Raw genomic sequence first — 27370 nt, forward strand, 5'->3', positions numbered from 1 at the left:
ATTTCAGAGGCTTCTATTTCAAGATGGTGAACCAAGGTCAAGAATTTGACTTGGCTCCTTCCAAAGATCCTTTCAAAATGACAGAAAAAAAAATTAATGATAAAATAAATAATAATGGAGAGAAGAATAGGGGTGCCATTTTTGAAGAAGAAATTTTGACAGATTTCAGGAAGACAAAATATGTATGGCAAATGTTAGTATATTAATGGCAGATCTGAGAGGAGGTGTCCACAGCCGAAAGTACACAGGGTGGGTGATAGTAGAGGATAGGGAAGAAACTGTGCGTCTTCTAGGCAGGACTCCAGGCTTAACCCCGCCCCCTCAAAAAGCAATTTTGCCCCTAAAGAAATTTAATTATTTCATTTGGGGAAGAACAGGACAGGTGGTGTGTATGTTGGCATCCCAAAGTCAGGCTTTCTTATTTAGGAATATCGTGGAGAGTGGCTTGCCTCTTGAAATGATCTGCTCCCACACACAGAAACTGATAGCTTTTCTATTCCTCATCCTTGCAAATAAGTTGACAGCTAAACATGAACAAACATTGGATGGGAAAGGATAAACAAGCAATTCATAAAGCATCATTTCTATGCATTCGTTTTTTGAAAGTCAGTGGACAACTAAGGATAAACAGACATTTAAGGGAAAAATAGAAAAACAGACATACGAAATAAAGAGAATTCAAGGAGCAAGAGATTTGAAAAGACTTTATATCCATAAGGTGAAAGCAGAAAAACCAGGATTATTTTTTTTTTAATGACAATGAGAACAGTAAATATTTCTGGGAAATCAAATTGTTAAAAATTTTTTTAAACTTGTAATTTCATAGAAAGATTACTTGAGGAAACTTCCTGTACCACTGAGCAAAACAACAAAGGAAGGATAATAAAAGATTGAAAAAGAGGCATGAAGGATAAATCCGGGAGGTCTGATGGCCAATTAAGAGAAGTTCAGAAAGAGTAAGAGAAAAACTAGGGAAAGAAGTTAGCAAAGAAACAGTAAAAGTAGGGGGCAGAGGGTGGGAAGAGATAGACTGGGATTTCAAAATTGTAGAATAGATAAACAAGATTATACTGTATAGCACAGGGAAATATATAAAAGATCTTACGGTAGCTCACAGAGAAAAAAATGTGACAATGAATATATATATGTTCATGTATAACTGAAAAATTGTGCTCTACACTGGAATTTGACACAACATTGTAAAATGATTATAAATCAATAAAAAATGTTAAAAAAAATTGACAGACACTGAAAAAAAAAAAACAGTAAAAGAAATTCCAAGGGTTGAAGAGAAACACAAATATTGATCAGAATTAATTCAAAGAAGACGAAACATCAAATCAACCAGGATAGCATTCTTGAGATTGTGGGATGGTGAGGGGAGGGAAATGTAAACAGGTAGTGAGGGAATTTGAATCAAAACGGATCAGACTTCTCATCAGCCATGAAGGATGCTAGAACACACCAGAATCGAGGCTTCGAACTATGAAGGTAAAATTATTTTGGAGCTGGAGTTCTATGTCCAGCTTAAGAATAAGAAAAAGACAACTTCCTTTTCAGACATGCAAGTATTCATAATATTTTGCCTCACTCATACATTTTCTAAAGAATTTACTAGAGTCGTACTCCCAAAAGAGGAAATAGGTGAGGGAAGGATGGCCAAAACAAGAAAGGGAGAACTGTGGAATGTAGGAAATTGAATCACTCACCAGGATTCCAATGAAAAGAAGCCCCTGGTAGTAAGTCTGCCACCAGTCTTGAAAGCAGTTATGAAAACTACTAAGTTTCAAGAAGATTGTCTTAAAGAAGAAAAAGAAAAAGAATTCCAAGAAATTAATAAAATGACCACTGAACCAGATGATATTTATAGTATAATAAGAACATATGTGGGGGGTTTTTTCCCCTCCCTATAAGGAAAAAAAAATCAAAACTCAAGGAAATAAAATTTGTATGACACAGTCATGGCCAAAATAGAAACCAAACCAAAATATGGCATAAATTTAAGCAATCTAGAGTGGAGGCAGTAAGTACATTTGACCCTGATACTAAGAATGTTCTCTTTGGACTAAGTAAAAGGACTGTGATATTGGACCTGAAAAAAAGAAAATCCACGCTACATAGTTTTGCACTAAACAATATCACCATAATGTAAGTGCTGATTACTGGCCTTCAGTTTTCAGAAGCATTCGTAGACAAAGCATAGAAAACCGAGCAGCTACAAAACAGAATGTAAATGTTATCCACACTGATAATGTAAAAAAGATTTAGCCAGACAGAAATAAGGAGCTAAAAAGGGAGGAGGAAAAGAAAGGGAAGGCTTGGGAAGATAATACATTCATCTTGCAAAATGAAAGGTTAAGGGACACAGCTGAAAACAGTGGAACAAGAAATAGAAGTTTATGTATGTATTATTCAAAGCTGTACGGTAACCAGTAGAAGATGTTAAAAATGTTAGTATAACCATCGAACATTGGAAGGAGAGAGAAAGGGGAGGTAGGGATGATGCGAGTGAGAGAAATCTCATCTCACCCAACAGGAGGCATAGATCCTGTCAATACAGCACTAATGACGGCCTTAGTCGCGCGGTATTCTGGTGTATAGAGGTAACCATTAGAAGGAAAACCAGTAGGGGAGGGGCAAGGAGTGTTTGGGGAAAAGAATGGTTGATTCTCTCTTTCTGCCTTTCTGCTCTTTTCACTATTACTACATGAAAAATATTTTGCAAAATTAAAAAACAAGTTTTATTTCGGTGCTTCAGGCTGAGTCCTGGTAAGAAACAGATGGCATGCTCAGCCTGAGTCATGGAGCAGAATTGCATAGGACTATTTGTGATGTGTGGGCAGGGAAGGGTCAAGACATTTACAGTTGGACAGGAGCCCACTGAGAGTGGGTTGCACTTACTGTTGCCAAAAGATTGGTTCCCGTCCCCAACGAGCCAAATAACCCAGAGACAAGGTCTTGGGGCTTAGAAGAAAAGAGGCAATTTTATTGCTTTGCTGGGCAAAGGGGACTCACAGCAGGCCAGTGCCTTCAAAACTATGAGCCCACCTTGGAGATGGGGTGGGGTGGTTATATAGCCTTAGCTCAAACGATAAAGCATTGATAACAATCAACAGAATCATTTTCTCATCAGAAGACTTAGAATGGCGTCATGATGCCTCCAGGCCACCAATTCTACAGAGACTAGTGGTTAGATCTCTTTATCTCATAAGCACTCAAGGTGTGGTCTTCTTGGTAATTCAGGCTATTTTGTAAGGTTACAGTCCTGTGACCAGACCTTCTCCTTGGAGAAGGACTCAGAGACCTAGCATGATTATTACTTTCAATTACTGGAATAAAGTAGAAACAGTAAAATCAATAGCTTTAGTTTTAACAACGGGCCTGGAGCTGTGAGTAGCAACCGGTCAGTCACGTCAGTTGACCATTTTAAGGGCAAGCAGAAGAATAAGCAATCTGTTAGCCTAAGTGTGGCTATTTTATTAATCCTCCTTCATTACCACTCTTCAATCCCAGGGGGCAGGGGAAGGAAATGCCTGCAGAAGCTGGGAGATGGTGGCTGCGTGGATAGGACTCATATTGTGACTTAAAATCAGAAGTATAGATTTGGTCTCCATCCTTGTTTCTGGCATGGAATTCCTGAATCCTTTGAATTTCCTAAGTGATGAGAGCGATAAGGTTGTCGATATTCATAACAAACCCTTTTCAACCACCCTGTGTTTATGTTAATAAGGTAACTTTTGGAAAGTGGCTAAGGATGGGGGCTGGTTGCCAGGGGAACCAACAATAGATTAGAGGGTTGTCCCACTCCCTGACTTCTGGAGAGAGGAGACGTATTGAGGTTGATTGCTAATGGCCAAAGATTCAATCTTTTCTATGTAATTAAGTCTTCATAAAGCCCCAAAAGGACAGGGTTCAGAGAGCTTATGGGCTGGTAAACATGTGGAGGTACAGGGAGGGTGGAGGAGCTGGAGAGAGCATGGAAGCTCCAAGCCCCTTCCTAAATACTTTGCCCTGTGCATCTCTTCCATCTGGCTCTTCTTGAGTTACATCTTTTTGATGCAGGAAAAACAGATGTGGGGCATGAGGAAGGCCATGTCCCAGGATTCGGTTGAGCCCCTGGGACATGCCCTGCCAAGTGTGGATGCTTGGTTTCGTGCAGGAGAGAATTCAAGAGTGAGACCCAGTTGAGTAAAGTAGATTTATTTAGAGATACATCAAAAGGCAAGAGAAAAGCCACGAGGTGTGAGGATTAGGTGCTCAGATTAGGGTAAAAATAGGTTCACACTCCATAGACAGAGTGCAGCCATCTTCAAAGAGGGAGAGAGAGCAGGTGGCCACAAGGCACAGTTTTACCAGTTTTCATGGGCTTAGTGGCTTCATATGCTAATAAGTGGAAGGACAAGTCTAACTAGCCTGGGGAAGGGGCTGGGATTCCCAGGAAGTTGGCCATTTCCCACTCTTTGACCTTTTGTGGCTAGCCTTGGGACTGCCATGGTTCCTGTGGGCATGTTATTTACCATGTTAATATATTGCAATGGGCATATAATGAAGTTCAAGGTCTACTGGAGGTCAAATCTCTCACCAACTTGAGCCTCAAGGCCTATGGGGGTTGAATGTTCCCATTCTGGTGTTTATTGTTGTGTTATTCCTGGAATGGCTGTGCCCTGCCCTCTTCCTGTCTCACTTTCAGAATGAACTAGCAATCTAGTAAGTACAATGCTTTTCTGAGTTCTGTGAGTCTCCCTAGCAAATGAATTGAATCCAAAGAAAAGGTCACTGAAACCTCTGATCTAGAGTTGGTTGTGTTACCAGGAAAAGGGAAATAAGAAATTACCTCAGTTCTTAGTCACTCAAAAAACAAGAGTTTTGACAAGAGACAAAAAGTGTGATATAAGCAAAATTTTTATTAGTGAAGTTAAAAACATAATGAAAGATGGTACCCTCCTGAGAACCGGGAGCGGGCCAATCCAAGACAGGAAAAAAGGGCGCCGTTCCTTTGTTTCTCCTGGTTTTATATCCCGTCTTACAGGCATTTTCATGATTGATTGACTGATTGACAACTCAGGTTCCCTGCGCTCTGGCACGCCCATCCCCTTTGGGGCAGGTTCATTGGGTCAGATTATACCAGGTCCCCCTCCCATGTGCAGCTGCAGCGCTTTGATTTTAACTGTGTGAATGAAAAATACTGCAAACCATATCGGTAAACAAAGAACGCTCAAGACATCAAGTCATCAGTGGCTGCCGCCGCCCCCCAGGGAAGACAAGCCTGCAGCCCGGCCTCTGCAGCCACTCACAATGGTGCACCCTGAGGGGACTCAGAATAAGAAAGGACAGGATACTGGCCCTAGATGGCTAGGTGCTTGTCAGAGGAATGAATTCAATGAGCCCAAATGTTTGCTTCCTCCCACACATAGAAAAGCACTATATTCTTTAACTTGAGATGCATGGTTTTCTTTAGTTAACAAGTAATCTTTTATTGTTCCAACTACCTGGCCTTTGCTGTGAAGCTCCTGTATATGCTGGCTCCTCCCCTACCTCTTAGGAGCAGTCCCTCAGAGCAAACTGAGAGGCTGTCATCCCAGGCTGAGTCCTCAGAATTGTCCACCGAATAAAACATAACTCTCAACTTTTAGGCTGTGCATTTATGTCAGTTGACAACTGGCTTCTTTTACTGGCCCTCATTTAGAGAAAGTAAAAATTTCTGGAGTCCGTTTTCCCGAATGCAGACACACTGCCACTTTCGGGGTTGTTCCTTTCCCCTTCCTCCCCCCCTGCCCAGTGCTCACCTCTATCTAACTGCCTAACAGTTGGTCAGAAGTACCAGTAATAAACTGAAATTTCAATTGGCTTCTGAAGTGGGAAGGGCAGCAGTCTTGTAGGACTATCCCCTTCACCTGTGGGATCTGATGCTCTCTCTGGGTAGTGTCAGAACTGAGTTGAATTGTAGGACACCCAGCTGGTGTCAGAGAATTGCTTCATGTGGGGAGAAAACCCACACATTAGAACTGGTATAGAATCTTCGGGCTGCCTGACAAGAGCCGAGATCTTTGGTTGAAGACACAGCCAATCGTGATGACCATAGGAGGGAGCCAGAGAAATCAATAACCCTCTTTACTCTCCTCCGACCCCTGTCTCCTGCTAGTGCCTCTTACTGACCAAACCCAGCCAGAATCCAGAACTGTGCTGCCCAGCACAGGAGCTATAGGCATATGGAGATATTTTAATTAATTAAAATTAAAAATTTAGGTCCTCAGTCATATTAGTCACTCTTCAAATGCTCAGTAGCCACATGAAGCTACTGAGACTTTGGCTCCCATACTGGACGGCACAGATAATAGAGCATTTCCAGCCCCTGCAATGTTCTATTCGGACAAGGTCGATAAGGGGGAAGGGAGGACCACCGTCCATGAGGGTCAGCCTCCTGGGCAGGGAGCGAGGTGGAGAAGGTTGGGGCATGGCTCTGGGGGACAAACAGGAGATACACAGCTTGTTCAGCATTTCCAAAAGGTATGCTGTATGATGCCCTGTAAAAAATATAATACAAGTGTTGGGATGGGGGCAGACAACAGTCAAATAAATCTGACAAACTCTGCACCCTGTTTCATTCCTTTGGAGTCTCACTATATACACCACCCTAGTAACAGCTCTGGGAAATCCTGGAAGTCTGTTTAACTTTGTTTAAAGTAAGTGTTTTTCAAACTGTTGGCTAAGAAAACTTTTTTTTTTTTTAATGGGAAACGTTATAACACCTTTCACAAAGTTCTTTTTGTAGTGGACATTTGTCATTTTCAGACTTCCAAGACCTATTTGGTATGGGAGATCCCAAAGAGGAAAGGCTATTGGATTCTTCTGCCCAACACAGAAGCTGAACAGCGGCTGCGGGAGCTTCCACCACGTGACCGCGGAGAAGCAGACAGCCCCAGCCACGTGGTGGCTGTGAAAAAGCCTCGCTCACATCTCCTGCTTTGGGGAGACTAACTGACAGCTCCAGCTTCTGCCTTGTGATCCACCCTTGTGTTTATCCACACCTCCCCTGGGCTGCTCCCAGCCAAAGTCTGCGTGTGGCAGGGGTATTGACACATGCCATTCCTCCTGCAGACATGGACTCCTTTATAGACACCTTTCGCATGAGGACTCCTCCTCGGTCTGGCCAAGACTTTCTCAGGACTGCCCTACATCCTGGCGTTCCTCCTACCCTCTCTCCCTTCCCCGCTACTCATTTCAAAGCTGTCAGACCTGAATTTCAGTCTGAAGACTCCGCCTGCCTATCTAGTCTGACGTCCTGCCCCTTGTCCTTCACAAAAGACATTTATTGTTTTCCCTAACAAGAAATATCTTGCTTGTCCTACTGTATAGCACAGGGAACTACATTCAATACCTTGTTTAGATTTCAAATGAAAAAGAATATGAAGAGGAATACATATATGCATAACTGAATCACTACACTGTACACCAGAAATTAATACATTGTAAATCGACTATATTTCAATTAAAAAAAAAAGAAATATCTTGCATGTCTAATATCATCTTGGAGCCTGCTTCTTAGAAACCTGAACGAACACAATACAAGATCTGAATTTTGAGGAATGTCTCAGAGTGGTGGGAACACATAGAAATAATTCAAGGCTGCATCCAACAACGTGGAGTCCAACGACATGGACACATTTTGTCTGATAGGCCCAGTGCTTTGTTTGATCTGAATCTGAGTGCCTCTAATTGCCCTGTGTGTTCTATGCCACCTCACTGTTCCCTATTACCTTATGCCTGTACCAAATTAGTTGTATGGGCATAAACTGCCTGGCCCATGCAGAAATTTGAACATGGAATCTCTGAGTTAGTGCATATACTTGCCTAGGTGGTGAAAATCACACCAGAGCAATTACAACTCTTCTGAATCCTAGTTCAGGGGCCCATCAACTCCTAAACTTTGTCCTAGTGACTTAGAGGCCAGTATGTTTTAGGAGACACAATAGCCCCGTTTCCCTTTGCTCACTTCATTGGACCGAGCTTTCAGCTCTTTTGCCATATCAGAGATTCTCTGCTGAGATATTTCTCTGTGCCCCCTGCCCTTACCAAGTTATGCCCCTCAGAACCTAATCCCCCAGTGCACAGCTTTCCAGTCTCCAAGCTCTAGATGCGTGATTCCCTCCCTTTTCCCATCACATCCCATCCACCTGCCTGCCTTAAATTGGCCCATCAAGAAGCACTTGCCAATTAACCCCACTCACCATGGACATCTTGAACCACTTCCACCCTTCGTGTAAATCCAAACAATCTTTCTGCATTCTTACATCACTGTGTGTGATTTTTATGGACTTGTACAGGGTTGAATTTACTTGTGGTAAAATTTAGGTAGACTTTGGATATCATATTAAACAACACTGAATCAATGATACAGTGAGAAAATATTTTCTTTTTCAATTTTGATTATCCCGAAGATAAAGTTTTAGTTTGGTGTTAGTTTGGTGGTTGGAATACCACTTTATTTCTAATTTTCCTTTTCAATAAAAAACAAGTTGGCCTCAGACTCAGAGCCTTGGGTCAACAACAATGGTCAGAATTTAGTCATTTGTATCACACTTATTTTTGACATTACCTCCTTATGGCAAGAGATACCGGATTTCCTTTAACTAAAATTTTCTTCTGTTTCTTTTTTTTTTTTTTTTTTTGGAGGGGGACAGTTTCCTGGTACTTTGCTGAATTCATTTATTAGTTCTAACAGAGGAATCTTTAGGGCTCTTTACATATAACATCATATCATCTGTGAACAGAGATAATTTTACTTCTTTTTCAATTGGATGCTTTTTATTTCTTTTTCTTGCCTAATTGCTCTGACCAGAACTTCCAGTACTATGCTGAATAGAAGTGACAAAAGCAAGCATCCTTGTCTTGTTCCTGTTCTTAGAGGAAAAGCTTTCAGTCTTTCACCATTGAGTATTATGTTTGCTGTGGGTTTTTCATATATGGCTTTTATTATGTGGTGCTAGTTTACATCTGTTCCTGTTTTGTTGAGTGTTTTCATCATGAAAGGGTATTGAATCTTGTCAAATGCTTTTCCTGCATCAATTGAGAAGTTCATGTGTTGTTTTTTTTTTTCTCTTCATGTTGTTGATGTGCATATTATACTGATCAATTTTCATATTTTGAAGCATCTTTGCATTCCAGGAATATATCCCACTTGGTCATGCTATATAATCCTTTTAATATATTGCTGAATTCAACTTACTAGTATTTTGTTAAGGATTTCTGTATCAGTGTTCATAAGGGTTATTGGTTTGAAGTTTTTGTTTCTTTCATTGTCTCTGTCTGGCTTTTAAAAATTTTTTTTAAATTTTTTTTAGTTTAAATATAGCCAGTTTACAATGTTATGTCAGTTTCTGGTGTACAGCATAATGTTTCATTCATAAATATATATATTTATTTCTTTAGTGTCAGGGTAATCCTGGCCATATAGAATGAGTTAGGGAGTGTTACCACCTCTTCAATTTCTGGAAAAGTTTGAGAAATATTGGCATTCATTTTTTAACTGTTTGGTAGAATTCACCAATGATACTATCAGGCCCAAGGCTTTTATTTATTGGGAGATTCTGATTACCGACTCAATCACCTTAGTGATTATAACTCTATTCAGATTTTCTATCTCTTCATGATTTAGTCTTTGTAGGTTTTATGTTTCTAGGAATTTGTCCATTTCATCTAGGTTTCCAAATTATTGGAGTGCAATTGTTCATAGCACTCTCTTATAATCCTTTTTATTTCTGTAGAATCAGTAATAATGTCAGTTTCATTTTTGATTTTCGTCATTTGAGTCTTCTCTCTTTTTTTCTTAATCCGTCTAGCTAAATGTTTGTCAATTTTGTTGATCTTTTCGAAGAATCAATTTCTGGTTTTGATTTTCTCTATATTTTGATTCTATATTTCATTGATCTTTGTTCAAACCTTTCTTATTTCCTTCCTTCTACTATCTTTTGGTATAATTTGTTCTTTATTTATTCTGGTTCTTTAAGTTGCAAAATTAGGTCACTAATTTGAGATCTTTCTTGGTTTTTAAGGTAAATCTTTATAGCTATAAATTTCCCCCCAGCACTGCTTTCACTGTGTCTTGCAGACTTTCATATGTTGTATTTTCATCTCTAAGTATCTTCTAATATCTTCTAATTTCCTTTGTGATTTATTCTCTGATCCATTCATTGTTTTAAAATGTGTTATTTATTTGCCAAAATTTTGTGAATTTTCCAGGGTTCTTTTTTTATGCTATTGAATTCTAACTTCATCCCACTGTGGTCAGAGAAAAGACTTTGTATGATATATATATATATATATATTTTAAAATCTGTTGAGACTTAATTTGTGGCCTAATATATGGTATATCATGAAATGTCCCACTTGCGCATGTGAAGAATGTGTATGCTGTTTTTGTTGGGTAGAATGTTCTGCATACATGTGTTAGGTTCAGTTGTCTGAATGTGTTAAGTTCTCTATTTCCTTACTTAAATTCTATTTGGTTATTCTATCCATTAATGAGAATGAGGTCATGAATTCTCTCTTACTATAGAACTGCCTATTTCTCCCTTCAGCTGTATCAGCTTTTGCTTCATATATTTTGATGGTCTATTATTAAGTGCATAAATGTTTACAAATGTTATATCTTCTTGCTGTATTGAAACTTTTATCAGCATATTATGTCCTTTTTGTCTCTTGTAACCTGTTTATTTAAAGTCTATTTTATCTGATACTAGCGTAGCAATCCCTGGTTTTTTCTTTCAGTTATTATTTGCATGAAATATCATGCCTCATTCTTTCATTTTCAAACTATTTGTATCTTTAGACATAAAATATAAATCTCTTGTATACTGCATATAGTTGGGTTATGTATTTTTTTTCCATTCTGCTAATTTCTGTCTTTTTATTGGAGATTTTAATCTATATACATTTAAAGTAATTATTGATCAGAAAGGACTGACTTCTGTTATTTTGCTATTTTTTTCTATGCCCTTATAGCTTTTTTGTTCTTCATTTCCTTCATTACCTTTGTTGTTTTCTGTGTTTAGTTGATTTTTTTAGTCAAATATGTAAATTCTTTTCTCATTTCCTTTTGTGTATGTTCTATAGGTAAGTTCTTTGTCATTGCTATGGGGATTTCACTTAACATCTTAAAGTTATACCATGCTAAATTTTATCAGTGTAACTTTAATAACATACAAGAACTCTGCTTCTTTATAGCTCTGTCCCCATCCCATTCAGTTATTGATACCACAAAAGTGCAACTTTATACTTTGGGTACCCTAAAACAAACTAATGATTATTTTAAATGCATTAGCCTCTTAAATTATGCAGAAAACAAAATGTGGAGTTATAAACCAAAGTGACAATAATATTAGCTTTTGGACTAATAATTTCCCTCAATGTAATATTCTGTTAAGTCAAAACAAAAAGTATAATCACAAACCATTATTACAATAATACTAGCTTTTATCATTATCTATGTATTTACTTTTATTGAGATCTTTATTTCTTCATATGGCTTCAAGTTACTGCTTTTTCAAGTCAGTGTCCTTTCATTTCACCCTGCAGGATTCCCTTGGGCATGTCTTGCAGGGAGATCTTGTGATAATAAACTCTCAGCTTTTGCTTACCTGGGAATGTCTTAATTTCTCCCTCACTTTTAAAGGACAATTTTGTTGGATCAGAATTCTTGGTTGTTAGTGGGTTTGGGGGGTGGGGGTTTGTTTGTTTGATTGGTTTGTTGTTTTTTGGGTTTGTTTTTTTTTTCACTTTGAATATATTGGCCCACTGCCTTCTGGCCTCCAAACTTATCTTATGAGAGCAATTTGTATGTGACAATAATCTTATGAGAATAACTTGTATGTGATGAGTCACTTCTGTATTGCTGCTTTCAAGGTTCTGCCTTTGTCTTTGTCTTTAGAAAGTTTGATTATAATGGGTCTCAGTGTGACTCTCTTTGAGTTCAATCTTGGAGTTCACTGAGCTCCTCAGATATTTATATTCATTTTTTACATAAAATTTGGGGATTTTTTAGCCATTATTTTTTTTTAAATAGTCTCTCTGCCCTTTTTCTCTCTCTTCTTCTGAGACTCCCACAATGCACATGTTGGTCTGTTTGTTGGTGTCCCACATACCCCTTAGGCTCTGTTCAGTCTTCTCCAATCATTTTAGTTTCTGCTTCTCGGACTTAATCATTTCCACTGGCAGATTTCCACTGGGGGAGAGAAAATTAATATTTCTTCAGCGTGACTATGTGCCAGGAACTGTGTTGGATGCTTTATACCTGTCGTCATACTTGATACTTACAACAGCCTATGGGGTAAGTACCTTTTACTCCCATTGGAAATTAGACAACATAGGTTTAGAGAGTTTAACTTCATTAAGGTGACTCAGCAATTAGCCGGGTCATGCTAATATCTAGGTTGACTGATTGCCAGATTCACGTTGTTAGGTGGCTAGAATAGCAATCAGTGGTGAAATAGGAGAAGAACATCAATGTAAACATGGTTTATAAAGTTTTAGGTGCCATAAAGGGCATTCTAGAGGAATGTATAAGCCAAGGAGGATTATGTAGCCAGAGATTGGGAAATGCCAATCCAAAAATGGGCAGAAGACCTAAGCAAGTAATTCTCCAATGAAGACATTCAAATGGCCAATAGGCACATGAAAAAATGCTCAATATCACTAGTTATCAGAGAAATGCAAGTCAAAACTTTAGTGAAGTATCACCTCACACCAGTCAGAACAGGCATCATTAAAAAGTCCACAAATGACAAATGCTGGAGATGGTGTGGAGAAAGGGGAACCCTCCTACACTGCTGGTGGGAATGTAGTTTGGTGCAGCCGTTATGGAAAACAGTATGGAGATTCCTTAAAAGACTAAAAATAGACTTACCTTATGATCCAGCAATCCCACTCCTGGGCATATATCCAGAGGGAACCCTAATTCAAAAAGACACCTGCACCCCAATGTTCACAGCAGTACTATTTACAATAGCCAAGACATAGAATACAATCTAAATGTCCATCAGTCTAAATGTCCATACAATCTAAATGTCCATCAACAGATGACTGGATAAAGAAGATGTGGTATATATACACAATGGAATACTACTCAGCCATAAAAAAGAATAAAATAATGCCATTTGCAGCAACATGGATGGACCTGGAGATTGTCATTCTAAGTGGAATAAGCCAGAAAGAGAAAGAAAAATACCATATGATATCACCTATATGTGGATCTAAGAAAAAAGATAAATGAACTTATTTACAAAACAGAAACAGACTCACAGACATAGAAAACAAACTTATGGTTACCATGAGGGGAAGAGGGTGGGAAGGGATAAATTGGGAGTTCGAGATTTGCAGATACTGGTATATATAAAATAGATAAACAATAAGTTCATACTGTATAGCACAGAGAACTATATTCAATATCTTATAGTAACTTATGGTGAAAAAGAATATAAAAATGAATATATGTATGTTCATGTATGACTAAAGCATTATGCTGTACACCAGAAATTGACACAACATTGTAAACTGACTATACTTCAGTAATATATACACACACACACACACACACACACACACACACACACAAAAAGACTGGGACATGGCATGATTCCAATCATAACAATATTTCCACAAAACTTCAAAGGAAGACAGTAACTAAATGAATATGAAGTTTCATTTGCTGAAAACAAATCACCAAAGAATTCAAAATAATTTCTTTTTAATGAAGAGTGAGATACATGATATGTGCATGCTAGATAAGAGAAATATACAATCCCTTAACTTTTCAGTTAACACTGTTTTGTTTTGTTTTTTTAGCATTGATTATATGATAATCCTTCAAATACCAGTAACAAAGCAGGGAAGGGGAGGAGAGGACAGAGACAAGAAAAGTCCTGATTAGGAGGTAATTTGTTAAAAGGAGGAAGTCTTTTGCATGCACTTCCTACCTATCACTTAGGAAAACTTCTACAGTCATAAAGCTTATCTGAAAATTTGTCTAAATATAGGCAAGAGCTCATATCAAGAGGAGCTAAACCTAGAAACACATTTGTGGTGAACTGTTCATAAAACCCCATGGGTCTTCTGGAGCACTCATGCGCCAACCAGCCTGTGGGTTCCCACTCCCATTATCCTCCCAAGTGATAAGGCATGTGGTATCAGGTATCAGGGAACTCTTGCTGTAGAACAAAAAACCCACAAAACTTCAGAAGCTAAAACAACCAACACTTATTTCTCACATGTTTGCAGGGCTCTCACCTAATCTGCCAAAGATCTACCTCCCCGGTTTAGCTGGAAAGAGGTTCCTTGAGGGCAATAACCATGTACGTTTATCATCATTTTATCTTCACAACTACTTTGCAAAACATTAACGGGATCCTTATTTTATAGATAAAGATATCAAGGTTCAAACAGTTAATAAAATTTCCAAAACTGCTTAAAAGCATCTGTCATTTTACAATATATAGCCCTGGAATCTGAACTCTTAACACGAGTATCAACTGCTAAAGTGCTCTACTTTGGAAAAGGACCAGTGCCTCATTAGTGGTCCAAATTCTCACCACACATTATCCTCATGATTGTAGAGTGAATCATTCCTGGCTTAGGTCACTGAGACTTGTACTCTATAGAGAACCAGACTTTGAGGAGAAAAAACAATGTTTTAAATACAAGGCACTGTTCTTGGCTTATAGCAATAGATACCCTAGAGTTTGGGAATATGCACTTACTACGAGGGCTTGAAAACCTTTGCAGCCTTTACAGAGGGCAAAACAGACTTTCCTTTCCTTTTCTTTTCTTTTCTTTTTCTTTTTTTTTTTTTTTTAGAAAGTTGGGGGTTGAGAAATTGCATTGGCAGCCACTCTTGGCTCTCTACAGCAAAATCACTTCAGATTTTGAGGATCTTTCTATGGAGGAGGTTAGGATGGGTGCTGGAAGGTGTGATTTGGGAACCGTGTCCAGCTCTCCAACAGAGGTGCTATTGTGGCCTCCCTGGGGTTGAGAAACTACAGGGAGAATGGAAGAACAATGCCCAGGAAATTTGATGCTGGAATCAGGCAGGAGGGAGGAGTCTTGGCCAGCCCCACACACAGTGCACCCCTGTCTGCGATCCATACCATATACCACCACGTGAGCACATCACACACTGAAGGAACCAAGTTTCAGTTGGTTTTGGTCCCAGACTTTCATCTGCCAGTGCCATGTCACACACAAAAAAGTACTGAGATGAATTGTAAATGATTCTTGCCTTTGAAGAGCTCGCTGATTCATGGAGGCATCAGAAAAAGGGAAGAAAGACAGAGACCATTGGTAGCACACAGTCAAAGCAGCATGTAAGGGTCAGCGAGGCCCCCCTGGGAGTAGTGACTCTGAAACAAGAGTTGAAGGGCAAATGGGAGTCGGCCAGATGAATTATGGAAAAGAGACTTCCAGACAGAGAGGATGCTGACCAAGTGTCAGCTATTAAAATCCCCAGATTCTAAAAGCATGAGTACAGAAGTCAGAATGGCTAGTTTGCATACCATCTCTATTGTTTTCTCTTCCAATAAATTGGATTAATCCAGCACTCTCTGAGGCTTAGTGTCATCACCTGTGAAATGAGCGTAACCATAGGTATCTGGCAGCAGGCGAACACATTTTACAGGCTCTGTGAAGTGTTGTCGATAGACACCCATTGCTCTTATCTTCATTGTTGGCGCTACTATTATTAGTCATTAATGCAAAGCCAGGGACTCAGCTGGACACTGAGGACTCAGGGATGAATAAAACAGAGCCCTGCCCTCAAAGCAATCACAACCTAATTATAATAACTCACGCTCACACAGAGCTTATTACGTGCCATGCTCTGTTCCCAGCCCTGTACGTGTATTAGCTCATTTCATTCCCACAGTCATCCTGCAATGATTACTCTCATTGTGCAGATGGGGAAACTGAAGCACAGAGGGGTTAAGTGACTTATGCAAGATCCCACAGCTCCTGGGTGGGAGCACCCAGATGTGAACCCAGATAAGGTGGCTCTTGAGTATCCACTTTTTATCACTAAGCCACGCAGGGAGATGGACAGTTAAGAGACAACCATAATACGATGTCATAAATATTGTGAGTGCAAGTTGAGTGAGGGGTAGGAGTTGTCCATAAAGACTTCTGAGGGGAGATGGTCCCACTCTGAAGGTTGTCTTTTGCAGATACCAAGCACTACATATAAAATATAAGAGAGATAAACATATAAAATAGGTAAACAACAAGTTTCATAGCACAGGGCATTATATTTAATACCTTGTAATAGCCCATAATGAAAAAAATATGAAAAGGAATATATGTATGTGTATAAATGAATCACTATGCTGTACACTGGAAATTAACACAACATTTGTAAACTGACTATACTTCAGCAAAAATAAAAAATAAAGATACAGAGATTGATGAAAGAAAGAGGGAGAGGAATCAAGGATGATTGCTGGGTCCTGGCCTGGATGATTGGAGAGTCAGGGTGGCGCGTGCACTGGGACCTGAGGAGGAAGACTCAGAAAGCACTAGTTAAGGAAGGGCCTAGGAAGCAGAGCCTGGAGAAAAGCGATGAAGAGTGAGCAGTGGGGAAGGAGACGAACAAGCAGGTGCCTGCCCAAGGAGCCAAGGAAAGTCACAGCCTGAAGGATCTGGCTTAGACACCAAGAATTTACTTCCAACAGATATCTGAGTGCTTAAACCCAGGCTTAGATATCCAAAACACAGAGCTTTTCCTTGCAATTCAAGAAGACCTTCTTTTCAGAAAGTCTTATTTTTTCCCAGCCTTCATTTTCCAAGATTTCACATTTCGCTGCCCCACTCATTTAGTACGTTTAATTAATTTCTCAATATATTTGTTGACGCGTTACTGCTCTCTGCACACACAGACATAATGGGATGAAGGAGGAGGTCCTGCTGATTGGTATTTGTAATGTGCTGAGACTGATGGATGAACTGACGCACACACACCTGCGCCATCACCAATAATAATAGCAATTCTTATTATTAAACGGAAGTCTCATCTCCTGTTTATTGAGCATCTATTATGTATGAGGTGTTCAATTATGAGTTCTACAAATATAGCCAATAAACAGAGGAGAAGTAACATTTCTCTTTTACAGTGGGAAAAACTAAGGCTTGGAGAGCAGCAGCAGATCATGCAGTGAATAATAAAAAGCGTTGGGATTTATGCATAATATACATCAAGGTTAGAGCTCTTTATTACATTTGTGTCCCTACATGACTGACTTCCTTGATTTCCTGGACGTGATTTGTGGGGAGAGGAGGAATATTGTGTGGGAAGTAGAGAGTGGGGAGGGAACAGAGCAAAGGAAACAGAATTAAGTGGACTCAGATCAGGAATTTACTGTTCCCAAGCCGAATGTTGCAAGTTGTTGGCTGTGGGTTCAAACACTCGGTCCCTCAGTCTCTTCCAGAAATGAATGAGGTTGTTTGTTTGTTTGTTTTTTATTTGCCATAGAGATTTATCCAAAGAAACAGAATACACTCATGGTAAAATTCTGGGCCAGTTTTGTTTGAAGAACACCACTTAACCAATCGTGTTAAATATTCATTTAACAAACATTTACCCAGCACTTACTGGATGCCAAGCATTGGACTGGGTCCTAGGGATCCAGTGGCCAACATATCAACCACACCAGGACGTGAGAGAGAGGAACAGTGGGTGCCTTTCTGGAACCGTCTTTGTGGAGGAGACCTGAAGGTTGAGGGCGGTGGAAGAGAGGGGAGGTACAGGACCCTTTGGGCGGAGGGGCTGCTTGAGTGCAGGTCTCTTGCGCTCAAGTTATGTTTTCACCACTCCTCGCGCCCTCCCTGTGTCTTGCAAGCTCCAACTCATCCCTTCAAACTTAGGCTGGCTGGGTTGTGGAGCTTTTCTGTGGGGTTCTCCTGCACCCTTTGCTCACGTCTGTAGGAGCAGGTTTTAGTAGATAAACCAGCCTGTGTCCCCTCTGGGCTGAGCTCTCTGCAGGAAGGGAGGAGACTTTCAGCTCCGGGTCCCTGGTGTCGGCACAGAGCGGGTCCTCAGTAAACACAGTGGGATAGCCGCAGCATGTGAGTAGGTTTCTAAGATGCATCGGGACCCTATGGGTAGTCCTGGGCCATACTTCCCATTTAACCGCTTTATAGTTCCTTTTCGAGGAAGGGAGTTGCTGATAATAGAAAGATTGGAGGCTCAGGCTCTGCCAAAATGACCTGAAAACACCACTTAATTTTTGGTTTTCCGCCCTCATCAAAGGACAGAGTGCGGCCAGCATGGTGGACTTGGGACGATGCAGGACTTACCAAAGCCCAGGAGTAGGGTTGTTTGTGCTACAGCAAGTCCAAAATTAGCCTACATCCTGTGGTCAAGATGGAGCAAAGAGAGAGTGTCTGGAAAGAAGGTAATGAGCACACCTGTTCTTTCCTTCAGTTCCCTCTGACCTGCAATTCTGTGACAAAGTACTGCTCTTGTCTGTGATTCACTTGAAGCTTGAGTTTTCAACAAGAGCACAGCTCAAGCGCCTGCCATCAAATACAACGGTAGCTGAAATAATACTATTTAACATTTAGGGAGAGCTCCCATTTTTGAACAGGTAAAATGATCACATGGCTCCAAAATAAAAGTGATATAAAAAGATGAACACGGAAAACCTCGCCTTCGCCCATGCTGGTACCTGCCCTGTTCGATAACCCTGCTCTCTGCCCCCGTGGGCCACCAGTTTCATTGGTTTCTTACCTGCCCTTCCAGTGATTCCTTATGCAAATACAAGCATGTGTGGAATTTTGTCAAATACACCTTCAATATCTACAGAGACGATCATCTGACTTTTCCTCTTAGGTCTATTTTGATGAACTGTCTTTGTGTTCTTAGAATAAGCTGCGCTGGTTATGAAGCATTACTATTCTTTTCGTATGCTGCTGCATTCCAATTACTAATATTCTACTTAGGATTTATGCATCAATATTCACATGTGAGATTCGTTTATCATTTCTTCTCTGTATAGCCACAGTATTCAATGTTATCTTTGCTGGATAAAAATCATTTCTAAGTTATCCTTTTTTATATATGCTCTGGAACAATTTAAATAGTGTTGGCATCAGCCACCCTTTAAAGGTTTGGTTAAATTCGCCTGGGAAACTTTCTACCCCTAGTACTTTATAAAAATTAATTCTTTTATAACTTTCTCCGACTTTTTCTATGAAAATTGGTCTATTTAGAGCTGGTTTCAGTAAACGATATTCTGCTAGAAAAATACCCAGTTCTTTCAGATTTGCAAATTTGGAGACATCATGTGCAAAATTGTTGTTTGTTTTTTTTTTTAAATTTCCTTGCTTTCTTCATTACTGTCTTCTTGTCACTCATTATTTTTCACATTGTTCACTCTTCCTTGATTTCTGAGAAGGCCTATCTATTTTATTGACTTTGCCCCAGTGATCCAGGTGTTCACTTATTTACTTCGTCTCCCCCAGCCCTGTTACCTAACTCACTGATTTCTTTTATTTTTATCTTATTCCTTCTGCTTTCTTTTGGTTTATTTTGTTGTGCTTTCTTTTTTCTAACTTTTTGATTCTTAATTCTTTCCATTTCTTCCCCTTTATATTTTTATAGGAACTTCTTCTATATTTCCTGTGAGCACTGCTTTAGTCCATCCTCTAGATTCAGAAGCTAATAGGTAGTACTTTAACTATCGCTGGTTTTTAGAAATTCTGCAATTTGGATTTTTACTTTTTCCTTTAACCCAAAAGTTGTTTAAATGACAACATTCTTAAAATTCTCTGATTTTTTTAAAATTAATTTTTATGTTTACTGCATTGTGAACAAAAAAATGTTGTCTACGTTATCTCTGCTTTCTGAAATGTATTGTGGCTTCCTTCATGGTGGTGAATGATGTGGTCAGCTATTGTGGCTGTTTCCTGGGCACTCGAAGCAAAAATCTATTCCTTCCTTCAGAGAGGAAGAAAGTTGGGCTCATAGTAAATTACTCAAATGTTATTATTAGCAGCATCGTCTTGTAACATCCCTCCAAGTCATGAAAGGGCCTTGTCTTACCCACCATGGAAATATCAAAGGAGAACTGAATTTTCCAACTGGTTTGGTAAACAAAACCTAAGTGCTGGGCTCTGGATGAAGCTGTGCACATCTACCTTTAAGATTACATGGCTTATGTCTTTTGTATCCTTATTCATTTTTGGTCCATTTGAGCTGAGTGGATGTGCTTCCTGAGATGTGAAAAGGCTGAGAAGCCAGTTCCTGGCAGGGCAGTTGGTGGGGTGGGGGAGTTAGTGTGAAGAAATCATAGGTTTATTGGAGACATCTGTCAGATCATGTCCAACCAAAAATCACTCTTGCCATTGAGGAAAGTCCCCCTAAAATTGACCAAGGTCTATATTTTCTAATTTCTATTAGTATTCTTGAAAGGAGGAAGAATTAACCTTTTATTTAATTAGGTTGATTTTTGTAGGGTTTTCTAACTTTTTCGTACACAGGTTTTGTTTACCAAGCCAAGTTGGAAAATTCAGTTCTCCTTTGGTATTTCCATGGTGGGTAAGACAAGGCCCTTTCGCGATTTGGAGGGATGTTACAAGACAATGTCACTAATAATAGCAGTTGAACACTTACTATGAGCCAAACTCTCTTCCCGGCACTTTGTGTGTCTTCGGCTATTTAATCCTCACATTGACTCACAATATCCCCATTTTACAGACTGGAAAACAAGGCAAGTGGAAGTGAAATAACTTGTCCACGTTCAAACTGCTAGTGTGTGGCAGAGCGAGGACCCCACCCTTGGTCATGCTCTCTTGCCTCTTTTAGAGACCAGCTCGTCCAGTGGCTTCATTCTGTAGGTGAAGGAATAGACTCAAAAGTTGTTGAGTCAGTTAGCAAACTATTAGCAGAGCTAAAACTAGACCCCTAATATTTGAACCTTCATCCAAAGCTTTCCCACTATACAGCACTGCATAGAAGCAGTGCTTCGTAATAGAAAGAATCTGTAATTTGCTGGAAGATACAGGTTAATCCTTTAAAGCAACCCCTGCCTGCCCACCTCACAGGGCCACAGGGTAACACCATAGTAGATGGAAAGATGTTTTGATCTACTGCTACCTAAATAATGTGTATTTTTGGTTCCTGTACAAATCACGCAGCTGGAATAAATTCACTTTTAATATGATTAGGATATATAAAATAACAAAACAGTAAAATTCTACAAGGGATAAATCCTTCCGAGTGAGGCTTGTATTTTCAATAAGCATCTCCCCTACTCTCCAATTCCCATGCACATGACCTTTATGCTTTTGTTTATGGATTGTGGGTGTCAGGCTTAAAAACGGGCACTTTCTCAGGGCAAGTAGGAACTAAAGATAGCCAATGGGAAAAAGAAGACTAATCAGTTCTCAGGGGAGAGGGTGATCATTGAAACCAGCGCATAAATGGATGAGTTTCGTGTATTTCTTACATCCAAGTCCAGCCCTTAGAGTCTTTCTCTGTTGCCAAAAGTGATCTAACATCTCCCTACATAGCTTGGCTTGAGATGGCGAGATTTCCCCACCTCCATTCCATACTTATTCCAAAAATTATGAAAAGAGAAAGGAGTTTGATGACATTGGGACAGAAACGGATCCTCTGTATCAACTTTACTAAGAAAGGACATAATGGCTTTGGCCAGATAAGAGAATTTCATTCTGAAATTGTAACAACATCCTACCCAGCAGAATGATTTGGCTTACCAAAACTCAAAGCTGTTAAGCTGGCTAGGGTAGGGACCTGGGCCAAATGACTAGAGGCAATAGTCGTGTGCAACGCCACACACGGAGGCTTTCAAAGCTCTGATTAGGGAACCTGACGCTGTTGGTGGTGGTGCTCCCCTTGGATTCACTCATAATAAGCCAGCAAGATAGGACCAACTACAAGCCCTGGAAGCCTGTCCTCCAGTTGTACAGAATCTCTACAAAGTATGAGAATAGAAACTATGATCTTTCTCAAACCATGGCATCATAAAAGGATTTGTCCAAAGCTAGTCCCACAACCTGCCTCCTCTGTGCCCTCCAACAGAAACTGAATCCAATGTCTTCCTAGCATCTTACAGAGCAAATTCACCTCCCACGCCTTCTAACCTAGCGTTTGATAAATGTCAAATAAAGGTGAGAGCAGCTAAAAATATAGGATTGATTTCTTGGAAAGACTAGAAATTTCTAGACTCTCCTTTCCCAGTTTTCCCAGTTTTCATTTCAGACAAAAGAATGACATGGTTTACACGTGGTCAAGGTCAGATCTGAGGGAATCGCTTCAATGGTTTCTCCAGCCCCATTGCCCTAAATGTTCTTATTTGCAAAAGGTTTTATTTAAAAGGAAGTATGGCCAACTCCTTATCAGGAGGGCTTCCGTGACACCCAGTAAGACAGCCGAGCTGGGGATTTTCACACCTGGTTGCACTTTAAGTCATAAATGAAAATGTATCTGGCAAAAGTAGGAAAAGAGCTGCAAAAAGATGAGTTTTTCATGAAACTAAGTATAGGTATTTTCAGAGAACCAGATGACCTCAGAACCTCAGTTTCATGGGCGTCTCCAAGACACATCTAATTCCCTCCAAATACTCTTTGGATGATCTGTTTGGTGGGCAGGCTTCTCTTCCCACTGAGACAGTTGAACCACCATAGACAATGATCACTTCGTCAAACTTGATTTATAAATAATACCCCATCCATTTGATGATAAGAATTTTCTGAACCTTTGTCAAGTTCAGTAAAAAGGTGTTCCAAGTCTTGATTTTTTTTTTCTGTAGTATCAGCAAGAATCAGCCTTGTTCCTTCCTTTGATAGATGAGGTGTTCATGATTTTCAAGGGTCATTAAAAAATAAATAACTTCCAGTTCCAGCAAGCAGAGCTGGGGTACTTGCGGGACTTAGAAACAGCATATGGAATTATGGGACAGCCCACAAGTTCCTATGTGCACATGATCTATAGGGCATGTATTACCTACATATTACTGAGAATGTTAATCAGTAAAGGGAACTCCAGCACGTTATTTTAGCCATGGTTGGTCAGTTACAAAGACCAGAAAACCACTCAGTTTAAATCCTTTTTAAAAGAGTTTATCAGACGGAAAGTGTAGGTTTCATGGGAAGTAGAAAGACACCAGATGATTTTTCTCTCTTTTTCCTTCATCTTCTGTCTGTTTCCCTCCACAATTAGCAACTTTCTCTCGCCTTTGCAACTTCCAGTTCATTATGACTTCTGGGCTCTGATACACAACACCTGTCTTTTTAGTTACATTTATTTTTGTCATCATGTCGCATTTTGTCTGTGCAGAACCAGCCATGGGGACTGGTGTGGCGAGGGACACCTGACCTGACCAGAGCCAAAAGGTACGATGAGACTTTAGCAGAGGCTCCTGAGAGATGGACGTGAATCGGGGAGGACTTGAGGCTGGAGCTGCCAACACCATCCAGCCTTGTAAAACCCCAGCCTAATGCCAACACAGCCAACACAGAAGGATGGGAAGAAGCTGGGCCCTGATAGCAATTTTTGAAACCTGAATCCTGGCTGCATGTGAAGCCAGTTCCGCTTGTCACTTTCATGAGCCAATCGCTTTCTGTCTTGCTTAAGTCGTGTTGAATCAGGTAATCTGTTGTGCATCACCCCGAAGGTCCCAGCTGATGTAGCCATCTGCCCTGGATCTCCACAGAGCCAACCCCGATTCTATGACGTGACCTAGTGGCTCCAGTTTCCTGGTTGGCCTCGTTAGGAAGGGTGTGTTACGGAAGGAGTGGAGTTCACTGTGGTATGTGGGACGATCCTTTTCAGAGCTAAAGATGGGGCAGAGGGAGATGAAATCCTTAACCTCTTGCATTTATATTCATTAAGCAGAGTCCTTGATCTGACAATTAGCCTAATCCTATTTTTTCTGTCCTGTCTTCATTAAGGTCGTGAATGTGCAAACAGAAGAGACAGCATACAGAAATCACTTCCAACGTCATAAACAGTGCCTGTGATTTTTCTTTTTACATGCAATTCCAATGAAAATTTAGAAAATTTCCATTTCATTGTTACCCTTTTGTGAACATGCCAACATCATTTTGAATTTTTTCAGTATGCCAACTTTAATCTTAAAATTGAAGACACTAGAGTGGCTTAGAGGTTCATATTTAAGCCACAAATGAAAACATAGCTGGTAAGAAGTGCTTTACATCCTATTTCTTCATTATGAGATTATTTAATCCAATTCTTTGATTTAATAATATCTCATCATTTTAATAAGTCATAGTGCAAATCATCTTTCCCCACAACTCCTCTTTCAAGACATCTAATTTATTTCATTACAAAATAATCAATCTTGGGCTCAGAATCCATTTCTTAATCAAGATGGTACCAGTGAAGTTGTTCATTGCTTCAAATGAAATTTAAAATTGTTTAGGAAGGGTAAGGGTATGACTTTCCCATATATGTTTTAAGTTTCACATCTAACATTTCAAATAAACCAGGTTCCACCAACATATTCCCAGTGTGGACATCACAGGCAGGACCGATGCTGCCTGGGCAGAATGAGGGCCTGGGCTCACCCTCAGCTATAGCGTCTACTTGCATGATGTTGGCAGGTTATGTACGATCTCTGTACGCCTTTGTTTTTTCATATTATATTGTAAACAATAATATTTATGTCATAGCGTTAATGGGGTAATTAAATCTATTACATCTAAAGCATATAATAGATATTCAATGTACCAGCTATTACTTAAGGTAACAAATAATTGCCCTTCACAATAGAAACATTCATAATTCATGAATGTCCACTTCCTACCAGTTGTCAACATCGCCATGGATCTCGCAGTGTTACGCAATTAAATCTAGATTTTTCATGAATTGAAATGCTAATTCTCTGTTAAAGCTACTGAAATGTCTCATGCTGCCACTGATTGGCTCTGGGACCAGGGACAAGCACTTAACCAATGTGAGTTTTGCCTTCGCACTTGTAAAATGACAAGATTGGACCACCCTCGATGAAGTTTAGGATCTCTTGCTGCTCTTACCATTCTTCTCTGTGAACCTTAGAATTTGGTTAAGTTGCTGTGTGAGGTACACGATTCATCATGGGATAATTACATCTTGATTTTCGATGAACTCATATCCCTGTCTGAAGAAGAAAACCTGTTGTCATCTAAGACTAGTCTCCCCAAAAAAATCAGCCTCGGGAGACAATGAAAGAGGGAAAGAAAGGGTTGAGTGAGATGACAATACAGTAATTCATAGGTTCAGATTTTGTAATTTTGGAAATCTCTAAAAATGATTTCTCGAAATTTGAAGATGAATTTTGTGACACAAGTGTAGTGAAAGAAAAGGGTGTAGCAGGACGTGATGGACACTTATCCATTAGATTTACAACCTACCACCCCAAACATAAAGTTCCAAACCCAGGATGTCTTGTTTATTGGAAACCCTGCTGACTGGGCTGGTGTGCTTCCATTTTCTGAAACTGCAAAACAGACTTGTCTAATTAACCATTCCTTTGGTATTTATTTTAAACCAACTGTGCATTTCTTGGCCTCTTCACATATTAAACGATGCCAACTCATACACAATTCCACAGAATTATCATATTTTTATTGAAGTATAGTCAGTTATAATGTGTCAGTTTCTGGTGTACAGCACAATGTCCCAGTCATGCATATACATACATATATTCGTTTTCATATTTTTTCATTTAAAGGTTATTACAAGATGCTGAATATAGTTCTCTGTACTATACAGAAGAAATTTTTTAATGTATTTTATATACAGTAGTTAATATTTGCAAATCTCAAACTCCCAAATTTTTCCCTTCCCACTCCCTTCCTCCTAGTAATCATAAGATTGTTTACTATGTCTGTGAATCTGTTTCTGTTCTGTAGATAAGTTCATTAGTGTCTTCTTTTTTCTTTTTTTAGATTCCACATATGAGTGATCTCATATGGTATTTTTCTTTCTCTTTCTGGCTTACTTCACTTAGAATGACATTCTCGAGGGACATCCATGTTGCTGCAAATGGCATTATTTTATTCTTTTTTTATGGCTGAGTAGTATCCCATTGTACAAATATACCACATCTTCTTTATCCAGTCATCTGTTGATGAACATTTAGTTTGTTTCCATGTCTCAGCTATTGTAAATAGTGTTGCTATGAACATTGGGGTGCATGTATCTTTTTGAATTAGAGTCCCTTCTGGATATATGCCCAGGAGTGGATCATACAGGACTGCTGGATCATACAGTAAATCTGTATCATTCCCACTTGCTCCGCCTAATTTTTTTCTTACCCTCCCTTCTTTTACCTCATAAATGGTGAACATTTCAGAACTTGGCATCCCATTAGAAGGATATCTCTACATATTCATCTTTAAGACACTAGAGGGAAATTCAAAAGATGCCTTCGCACAAAAGTGGGGAAAGTCCGATAAACTATATTTCAAAGGGACGTAGCAGCAGCAGAAAGAGCTGTGTGTGAAAAGAGCCCGGGTTCTCTCCGACAGATGGCATGTGGTTGTTTGCTGCTAGCTTGGCAGTGCTTGGGGCTTGCTCCCTTGCAAATACAGAAACAATAAAACTGCTTATTGATTTTAAAGAGATCTGTAGTTAAGTGTGACATTCTAACAGATAAACGTTTACCAAGGCAGAACAGCCAGGATTTCAGGGGGCTTAAAACGTGATACTGTTTAATTGATGCAAATGTCATTCCCAGGATGGCAACACTTCAAAAACTCCAACTTGTACGTTGCACACGTCTGTCTTCACGGCTGTGAGCACACGCGTGTGTGCAATTAGATCTAAAGTTTTAAGTGGTGCGTGACCATCTTGAGATTTTCTTGAGTTTAGAAAAGCAAAGGTTGCAACCCTTACATGCATTTGCCTTGGGCAAGCAAGAGGAATATCTGTCAAGACCCAGGTCTCACCGTTAAGGCTGGAGTTGAGAAATGCCCTCCAAATGCCTTCAAGTCAACATTAGCTATGACAGAAGCAAGACTATTATTTAACAGGACCGGCAAATGTCAAAAACAAACTGTGCCTGGCGTTTTGACAAGACACCATTGAAAGGGAACCACTTTTTCAGCACTTGTGTAACCGTGGGGGAGAACTCGACATTTAATATCCTGAGGTCTGGTAATAGGATTCTCAGGCTGCTTGGTGGTTCCCTTCTGATACACACGAAAGGAGTAGGCACGTGGCAGTCATGGACAAAAATAATCCGAGACGATGAGACCTGGAGAAAAGGACTGATATGTTTGAAATCAGGTGCTGGATGGCTAATTAAAATGTAACTCCCTCTCCGGGAAACTGCGCTCTCACAGTGGTGACACTGTAAAGTGTGAGGAC

This window comes from Camelus ferus, chromosome 5, assembly GCF_009834535.1.
Source record: "Camelus ferus isolate YT-003-E chromosome 5, BCGSAC_Cfer_1.0, whole genome shotgun sequence".
Lineage (NCBI taxonomy): Eukaryota > Metazoa > Chordata > Mammalia > Artiodactyla > Camelidae > Camelus > Camelus ferus.